This window comes from Hipposideros armiger, unplaced genomic scaffold (genome assembly GCF_001890085.2).
Source record: "Hipposideros armiger isolate ML-2016 unplaced genomic scaffold, ASM189008v1 scaffold_441, whole genome shotgun sequence".
Classification (NCBI taxonomy): Eukaryota; Metazoa; Chordata; class Mammalia; order Chiroptera; family Hipposideridae; genus Hipposideros; species Hipposideros armiger.
Window position 1 is genome coordinate 1,155,667 of NW_017731791.1, and position 9,861 is coordinate 1,165,527.

Genomic DNA, 9,861 nt, shown 5'->3' on the forward strand with positions numbered 1-9,861 from the left:
AAAAAAAAAAAAAGCCAGAAGGCCTGAATGCTAGAGAGGTGACCATCAACCAACTTGTCAGGCCTATAAGAAGCAATACAATTAAAGATATAATAGCTAGCATTTATTGAGCAATAACTATATGCCACAAATTCTGCTTCTGCTGAATTCAGGAATAATTGCCCAAGCCCATCCTACATGGTTGAACCCTGAAAACTTGTATTAATTGTCATAAAGTGATCCAATTTTATGGCTATCACATGTTATTGTGGCAATAAACACTGATACAACTGTTTTGTTCATTGATATAATTCAAGTGGAAGAACAATACCTGGAACTTTATAGGTGATCAATAATATTTCTTAAATGAATAAATGGATAAAGTCTAGAATTAAACACATATAAACAAGTGCTTTCCTACAGAGGATGACTTTCATGAGGATGACTTTCTCAGGCTTAATGTGCTTGAGGCTTAATATTTCTAAGAGGTTTCATGAGCTAGCTGGTATCTAACATATGATTCGTTATGGTCTAATGTGTTTACTACTCTTTGAATTCACATTTCTTCAGAAACATTGCCTGAAACAGAAGAGTAAGTGTGTTAAACCAGCAAGAAAAGTGTTGGGGGGAGGACATTTTTAAGGCCTTTCTGCAGCATCTCATATTTCATTAGGTACAGGTGACCACTAGTCCTCCCAAACAGGTGGTTGGCCCTATGCTGCCCTCATGACGCTAGCGTAAAACTGTATAGATTAAAGGAAACTAGAGGTGATGAGGATGTGTTAAAAAGAGGGAGACTAAGAGTAATATCAGTAAAAGTAAATGAAAATATAAGAAAAACTACCCTTTGGAACTTATGTGAAGCCAAACATCACTTTCTGTTCTGGCCCCTCCATCTGAACAAATCTCCACCTTCCCACTCTGCTTCATCTAATTCAGCTCTATTTTTATTTCTAATACAAACATCAGCTCCACTGAATAGTGGATGGGAGGAGGAGGGGCATCCTTTCCGTGCCCCTCCCAGCCTTACCCCCAAGGGCTTTGTATGCACAGCTCATACTACCTTATGTCCACAGTGTGTGATTGCAAATCTGTGCGATCAATGTTTAGTGCAGGTCTCTTGAACCAGATTCTAACTCCATGAGAGTAACATGTCTATGTAGCTCAGTATTATATGGGGTCTGACAAGTAAGTTCGTGACCTTGCTGCAATAATGTTGCTAACCTTTTTTGATATCACAGGGATTATTCATGATGACTTTGTACCAACTGGACAAACAGTTAACCAAGTTTACTATTTGAAAGTGATGAAAAGGCTGCGTGAAAAAGTTAAATGACCTGAACTTTTCGTCAACAATTCATGGCTCTTGCATCACGACAACGCACCAGCTCACACGGCACTGTCTCTGAGGGGGATTTTAGCCAGTAAACAAATAGCTGTATTGGAACACCCTCCCTACTCACCTGATCTGGCCCCCAATGACTTCTTTCTTTACCTGAAGATAAAGGAAATACTGAAAGGGAGACATTTTGATGACATTCAGGACATCAAGGGTAATCTGATGATAGCTCTGATAACAATTCCAGGAAAAAAAAAAAAGAGTTCCAAAATTGCTTTGAAGAGTGGACTAGGGACTATCATCAGTGCATAGCTTCCCAAGGGGAGTACTTTGAAAGTGACCATAGTGACATTCGGCAATGAGGCATGTAACATTTTTTTCTAGGATGAGTTCATGAACTGCATTGTGAGACCTCATATTCTTAGAATCCAGGATAACATACAACATAGTTTAGTACACAATAATACTTGTTGAAAATTATGGCAGTGACCAAATAGTATTGATTGTGTGTCCCCATTTATTAATAGATGTCACTCATAGAAAGAAATCTCAGATGAAATTAAACACTGCTGAAATAAAACATTTAAAAAAAAGTCAGGTCAGTACCAAAGAAATTTTAAACTTTCTTACCTAAGGAAGGTTTTCAATAAATATAGAGGGTGCCAAAGATATGTATACACATCTTAAGAAAGGAAAAAACTGTATTAAAATTGTAATACTCAATATATACTGATAACAAAAGATTAATACAATTCATATGTATATATTTTTTGGCACCCCCTCGTATTTCATAAATTAAATTGACAAATTGCTTCCAAGAAAACATTCAGAAAATTATATTTCTGTTTTGAAACCAGAAGTTCTAGATTAATATGTTATTAAGGCTTTGCAGGACTTTTCTACTGAATAGAACTCCAATAACAAGTGATTCTCACTGTTAACCAGCCTTTGGCAATCCTGTAATGCCACTCACAGCATCAAACCACGAGACCAAATCTTGAATAAAGAGTTTGGAAGCAGAATGTATCCACAAGTATTGAAACCATGCTTAGATTCTGAGTTACTTGGGAATAAATACAGAACAAATTATGAAAATGCTATTGTGTGAACTTTGGGAGGCCTTGTACACAAGCTTGGAAGGTTCGCTTCTGCTGGGAAATTCAATGTAGAGGGAACAGCATTTGGGACAGTCCTGCCACATAAGAGTAACTGAGAGAAAGCGAGTGAGGCAGGAGGGCATGGAGCCTGAGATGAGGCCATTGTGGTCCACGGGGGCCAGGTCATGCCCAGCTCAGAGGGTCTTATTAAAGGTGTTTGTCCTCATCCTAAGTACAATGGGAAGCGACCACATGTTTTCTGAGTTATAATCACTCTATCATGTGGAGGATGGACTGGATGGCAGAGGGGGTGAGGCTACTGCCGTGGTTCAGCAATGCTTGACGGGGCTTGTGGGACAGAGCCTGGCCACAGCTATCAGCTATTTCTTTTTCACAGGGATAAACAGGAATGTGTTCTGAAATTAGCAAAAGCTGATTTTAAAGGGAATAATAGATGAGGCTTGAGACTTTTGGTTGGGGCTCTTAAATATCTGGCAATGAAGCCTTATCAATGAACTGTAATCCCCATTAACAGAGCTTGCGAACATAAGCAAAACTCTAGTACCTACCATGACACCCAGCAGTAGTACTGTTCATAGATACTTGCTGAATGAATGACGCAGTGAATCAAGGGTTACAAAAAATGAGTGACTCTAAGAAACAACGTTGGAAGTAGCAGAGGAAGACATTTTCTTTTCTAAACCTCGAGTTTCATTACTTATGAGAATCCAGTAATATTTTTCTCATTTTTAATCCTTTATATGGATGCCTGATCAATATGCTGAACCATCAGTTCGAATAAACTATACAAAATGCCCACTCTGCAAAGTGTGCCTGCCTCTGGCACATGTTGTGTTTCAGTCCTGGCGTAACCAAAATAGCTAATGTGGTTGATCAACACCAAGGTCAGCAACTTGTTCTCCCTCCGTTTCTAAATCCCAAAGCAAACAGCTTTGAGATGCTAGAATGAAGAGGGCTAAAAAGAAATTGCCATTCTTTTGTTGCCTTATTAAGTCTGGAATATTCTATTTAATCATATCTTCCTCTAGGAGAAATCAACTAGTTGAAGAAAAATACATTCCTGGTATCTGAAAGCTGTCTTTCAATAAGGAGCAAAGATCAAAGAGGATGCATTTTGTAATCTTTGAACATTAACAATGTCCCTTGTACTGCAAAATGGAATTACTTAGGGCTGTTATAGAGGCCCCTGTCATTTTGAGCATATAAATGGAATCTCTTAATACAGCATATGAAATTAATTGTAACATGTTTAATATCCTTCAAATAAATTGGAAAGAACAAGGTATTTGGCACTTGGATATTTATTTTAAACATTTCACCAGATACATGAGGCTCCGTAATATGTCTGAAATATTTAACAGAGCTAAGCTCTCTTACCCAAGCTCAGCATTTTCCCCCAATGTTTGTAAATTTTGTTATAAGAAAATTGGACAGTTTTATCACCAGGTAAGATTTGTTAACCCATTGTCTGGGAAGGGGAAAAAGATGGATAGCTGCTGAATCAGCATATGGCCGGCCAAGGAAATAAAATGACACTCACAGTAAGTGATTTTAATCTGTTGGTCAGTATCCTTTTCAGGATATCAGATTTTTTTTATGGAAATGCAAAGGAAAAGGTGCATAATCCACAGGAGTGAAGTTATAGACTCCTGTGAAGTCTATAACTTCACTCCTGATTTGCAAAGAGTAGGCACCTCATTGACTGGCGACTTGATTCTCTGTGTTTGACAGACAGCACTTGGTTACCCAAAGAGAACCTCCTCATTGTTGCAATTGCTCTAACATTCCAAGGAGATTCCGGTGCACGGCTAATCTTTCCCCTCTTGCTATTGTCCCCCATACTCTGTCTTAATCACAGGACACTTTGCCCAAGAATGCATTTACAGAAAATTGAGATACACGTCCTGTATGGACAAAGGCAACTGTGTCATCTACATTTTCCATAATTCAGCCATGCCCTTTGTTCTTGGACGTGACAGAAAATCTGTTTTCACTCTCAATTGGAAAGTCAGCATGAGTTGGGCCAGATGGCTGTTGACCTCAGGCGACAGAGAACAGGAGAGATTCCCAACTGTTCTCATTACTCTGGGCATGACCTCCTTTGGAGCAACAGCCTCAAGGAGCTGACGCCTAGAAGACTTATTTTCTCCCTGAACACTAGACACTTTACCTATTGTGGGTTGAGAAGTTCTAGGTTACCTAATTGTCATGGTGTCAATGCCTTGTGCCGGTGTTTATATTGGGTTGTCGGAAAAGTCATGACATATTTTTTCTATGTTTTTCGTTGCAAAAATGCGTCATGACTTTTCCAACAACCCAATATATATCACTCTTTATCCATTGAAGTCAAGCTGCTGGTGTCGTAAATGTTAGGGAAAAAAATTCCCATTTTTATATTCCTGTGCATAACACCGTAAATAGGTGATAGTAGATACTCAATGTGTGTATGTGTGTATGTGTTTGATTGAATGATTAAATATAAATGAGTGCTAGTCACCATACCTTACATTATCCATAAGCTATTTTCAGAAAATATATACATACGGGAACATAATACATCGCAAGCATGATCTCAATTTGTTTCCCAATAGTGCCAGAGCAATAGGTTTTATTATCTTCTTTTGCTAGGTAAGCACTTGATATTATGTAACTAGTAAGTGGAAGAAATGGGGCTGGATCACGTCTATCTGCCCAACTCTTTTGCTCAAATGTTTAACTATAATGTTCAACTGCTTTCCCGTTTGTTACCATGGGGAGATGACTAACTAGAATTAAAATTATATCCCCAAAACCATGGGGTAATTTACCTGTAAATTTCCTTTCAGAGCCCACGCCTGCTCATTCTTCATTTATTTACATACTTTAAAGCAATACATGCTATATGTGAGATATAATATATCAGTACACTTGCTCCAAAATTGGGAGATCCGATGAATGCTTAACAGAGGCTGGGATAAGTGTATTTTTCTCTTCCATTTCTACAAGGTTGCCTTTTAGATCTGATCTGATCTGACATCTCCCCCCAGGACATCTGAGTGTGCAGGGTTATCAGTCCTCTGTCTATTTCCTATTGACTAGCCAAGGAAAAACTGGCATCGTGCTGGGCTGGCTGTCTAGCTCTCTGCGCTGCATATATTAAATGAATAAAACCAAAAGAATTAGGTCATTGGAGCAAGTGTATCCATTTATTGGGCCACAGATGAAAGGGCATCTAAAACGTGCCCTTCATTATGGAATGTACCTGAATCCAGTGTTAGATCACATACTGGTTGAAATCACAGTCACAACAGCCCTTTTCACCCCGCAGCCATGCACATATAGCTTCTTAGCAAAGCTGCACTCACACACAAGATAGCAAGCAGTAAGTAGGATTTTGTCTCTATGTTGATCTTAAAACAATCCTTTTCTTTACATCTTAGTGCCATAACTCTGTCACCTGGCTCAGCACAAGTAACCATCCCTCAGGAGGCAGAGCAGAGTGGGAAGAACCTCCATTATGAAGACAGAGAAAACCCATGAGGCCAGGTCTTAGTGGGACTGAAGGGCTGAGGGGGTGGCCTGTGGCTGTCGCTTCCCATCCACTCAACACTGTGAACACTGCAGTTTGCTCAGTGGGCACATTTGTGCTGGTCTTACAGGAAGGTCGGCCCCAAGTTCGAATGAATAAGAGTGCCCAGTTTTCTCTCAGCCTCATCTTTATCCCTTTAAGAGCAGAACTTGACATAAAACTAAGAACTCTCCTCATGCTGTGCGTCTCCTTTTCCCTGATGTGCCACTTGTCCATTCAAAGTATGTCGGTTATCAAGTACTTACCAGTTTAAAAGGAGGATTCATATATCTATCTATCTATCTATCTATCATCTATCTACATATATATATATGTGTGTGTGTGTGTGTGTGTAAAATACATTATACATCTTTAAGGCCTTAGTTTTTTTAATCTTAAGGAAAATTGTAATTGGGCAGAAGGTTATTTACCAGATACTTTTGAAAAGACTAAATAGTAGCTTTTCAGCATATCTTACATTAAGCAACATCAAACTGATACATGAAAATGGTATGTGACAATGACTTGGAAACTATGCGTATATATGGCTATAGGGTTTTAACACATTTGCCTGTGTCACAAAATTGTTTGGATCTATTTAGGGATATTTTTACTTGAATTTATATTTATTACTTGGCACAAACCTGGTCATTTCATATCATAACTTTAAACTAACACAATTGATATGAAACCATGTTGGATTTGAAGGAAATTAAGCAATCAATAATCTGAGATACGAAAAATACTTTTATCATGTGTTCCTCCTGTTCCATTAAGAATCACTTCACAATTCACCGGTCTCACATTCTTATTCCTAAAAATGCTTAAAGACAGAGATTTTCCTCTCTGAATTAAAATAGTTGTTTGCAGTGAGGGTTTGCAGGGAGAAAAAAAATGCCCTTTGCCTTCTTGTAGCTTTAATCCAATCAAAAAATAATAGATTTCAAGGGTCAACTCTTAATATTGGTTTTTGCTACTTGGGATATTGAGAACAATTTTGAGGCTCCATCTAGGCTCCGTGGAAAAAGCGTCATCAATTAGTGATGTCTGCCATGGGAGCACAAGTTAAGAATGAGTTCCTATGTGCCATATATTTGTCATCTGTGCTTTAAGGCTTTTCTTAAATATAATCACTTATACTGAGTTGAACTATATATATAAAAAATAGTTGCACACAATAAGATTAAATTATTTGTGTATATTGAATATTGTGTCTTAAAGATATTTAAGTTTTGTTGTTGCTGTGTGATATAAAATATAAGGCACAATAGAAATCTCATCAGCTTAAAAATGAAAACTTTTGTATTGCACTTCCCAAGTCAGTAGGTATTGTATGTGCATGGACTAAGACACAAAGAGTTCGTTTCCATACTTTTTCCAAAAATTATGGCCAGGAGGAAAATGCCTGCCTCAGAAAAATAGTGAGGTTGTTGAGAATATCCAGAGAATTCTGACAGGGGTATATTCTCTGATCCTGAGGCTTTGGAAACCAGTCTGAGAGGATGCTCTCTAGGTCACCCAGGGCATAGTTGACACATGACTGCTCCACTAGATGGTCCAGCCAAATCAGACCACTTACAGTTCCACAGAAAAATACCTGGCAATCATGAACATCTTCTCTTTGGCTCTGGAAAGTCTCCTGCCCATTTTTATCATCTGGCTAGCTCCTACCTGTCTTTCAAGACAACTTAGGTGTTAGCTCCTTTTGAATGCCTTACCTGCCTCTTCCCAGAACCGAAATAAGGTACCATTTTCCATGTATCACTCAACTAGGAAATGTTCTACCACAACCTCACACCAAGAAGCTTTGACCTCTGAGTGTTCTTCTGGGAGAAAACTGAGTTAATTATTCTGATTTCTAGGATATTCCAATGAATATTAGGGCCACATGGGATTACCATGCTTTAAAACACAGAAAAATACACTTGATGTACTCTTTTCAATCTCTCTTGAAAATTCCTCTTTTTCTACCTCTGTGTGGTAAGTGGAACCAGCAAGGACATACCTCCTGAGGGCCATCCAGGAAACTCTCTTCCACGCCATGGAGTGGGATGGGTTTTTAAACACAAAGCCTTTTCTCTTTTTCTCCTTCATTCCTCCTCTGCTTCCAGAGATTGGTTCCAAAAGTCATAAGAAAGGGTAAGAAATCTTTTAACTAGCAGTCCCCATTTAAATCTTTAGGTTCAAGAAATATCCTCCATGTCGATTTTAATGGAAACTCTTTGTTAAATTACGATTTTAATGGAAACTCTTTGTTAAATTATTGGATACATACAAAGCCATGAAAAGTTATCTTGATACTTATTCTGCTGCTGTTTCTTGTGGGGATATTTTCTCTAGGAAGGACTATTGACACGGAAGGAAGTGGGCATTCTAGATTCGCTGGCTATAATGGCATCTAATAGCAGTAAATCTCCACCATTGTAATACTCCTTATTCAGATTTCTATAATTGTATTTAGAAATTAACCTGAACAAATTAGACCTTGCAACTCGAAACCAACTAAATGCTTTTTCTTCAGTATTATTTTTTAAGGATCTCAGTCATTCCTTTTGATTCAATCAATTATTTGATTCAATAATTTCCTACATATCACCCCTGTCAATACAATGTGAAACCATATCGAAGTCTTTTTACCCGTTCACTGAAATGTATAAATGTAGTGCTCTTGTAGTTTTGAGGCAATAAGATAATAATCACATGTTTATTGGAAGGATCATGGTGAACAACTACTATTGGATTGTCAGAAAAGTCATGACATATTTTTCTATGTTTTTCATTGCAAAAATGAGTCATGACTTGTCTGACAACCCAATAGTAGCTCCTGTCATACATTTTGTTTTATAGCTGTTATCGTGATATGTAGTAAAACAAGGGCGCTCATGACAGACCAAAAGGCCAAGGTATCAAATCAGTCTCATCATTATTTCCTTTCCTTCTATTAAATTTCTTCAGAGTTCATTTGTCATATACATACACTATATACACATATACATGATATAGATATAGGTATAAATATAAAATTGTACACCAGACCAGCTAGGATTCACCATGCTTTTACCCTGCTTGTTTGCAGATTATTTTTAAATGACCAGAAAAGCAAGGAAGAGTAATATTGTGAGGGACACATCAAGACGGAGAACATTTAAGGGTCTGCGCTAATACATGGCAAATGTAGTTCACTACAGGTAAACGCAAAATAATGAGCTTTCGAGTAAAGAATATAAAGTTGGAAATATCTGCTTAATGGAAAGGTGCTGTAGCATACTGATTAGAAACATGCTTGAGAAGTTGCTGCAAAATTGTATCCATTTAACCTTTAGCTCCAAGTAGATCTGCAGAGATACCCAGTTAAATTACTAAAAAAATAAAACGTATTGCACATCAAAGGTAGAATTACTATAATAAAAAGTAAGTACACATTCACTCATAGAACATGCAGAGCACTAGTCACCTTGTTTTTAAATCAAGATATCAAAATAGTTGAAATGGACCACCTGCTGAGTCCAAAATAACTGAAGTTCAAAACAAGTAAACTAAATGATAAAATTATCTCTAGGAATGGTAAAATAATTACACTAGAAACAAACTAAAAATTAAAGCTATAGTGTTTCAACATTGGGAAAAGGGGGGAAAAGTGTAAAATTTATTTTACACAATTATATAAACGTGGGTGTGTTTTACAATATGTTGAATCAAGATAACTAGTGAAACAAAGATACAATTAGATACTTTCCAAGCAAGGGCTACAGAATCCTGAATGAAACAAATGAGACCACAGTAGGAAAATCAATGGAACCAAATTAACTATTAGTTTTTCAGGTTTTGAAAAGACGATGATATATATTAACTTTATAGATGAAGTGAGCTGTCTTGCT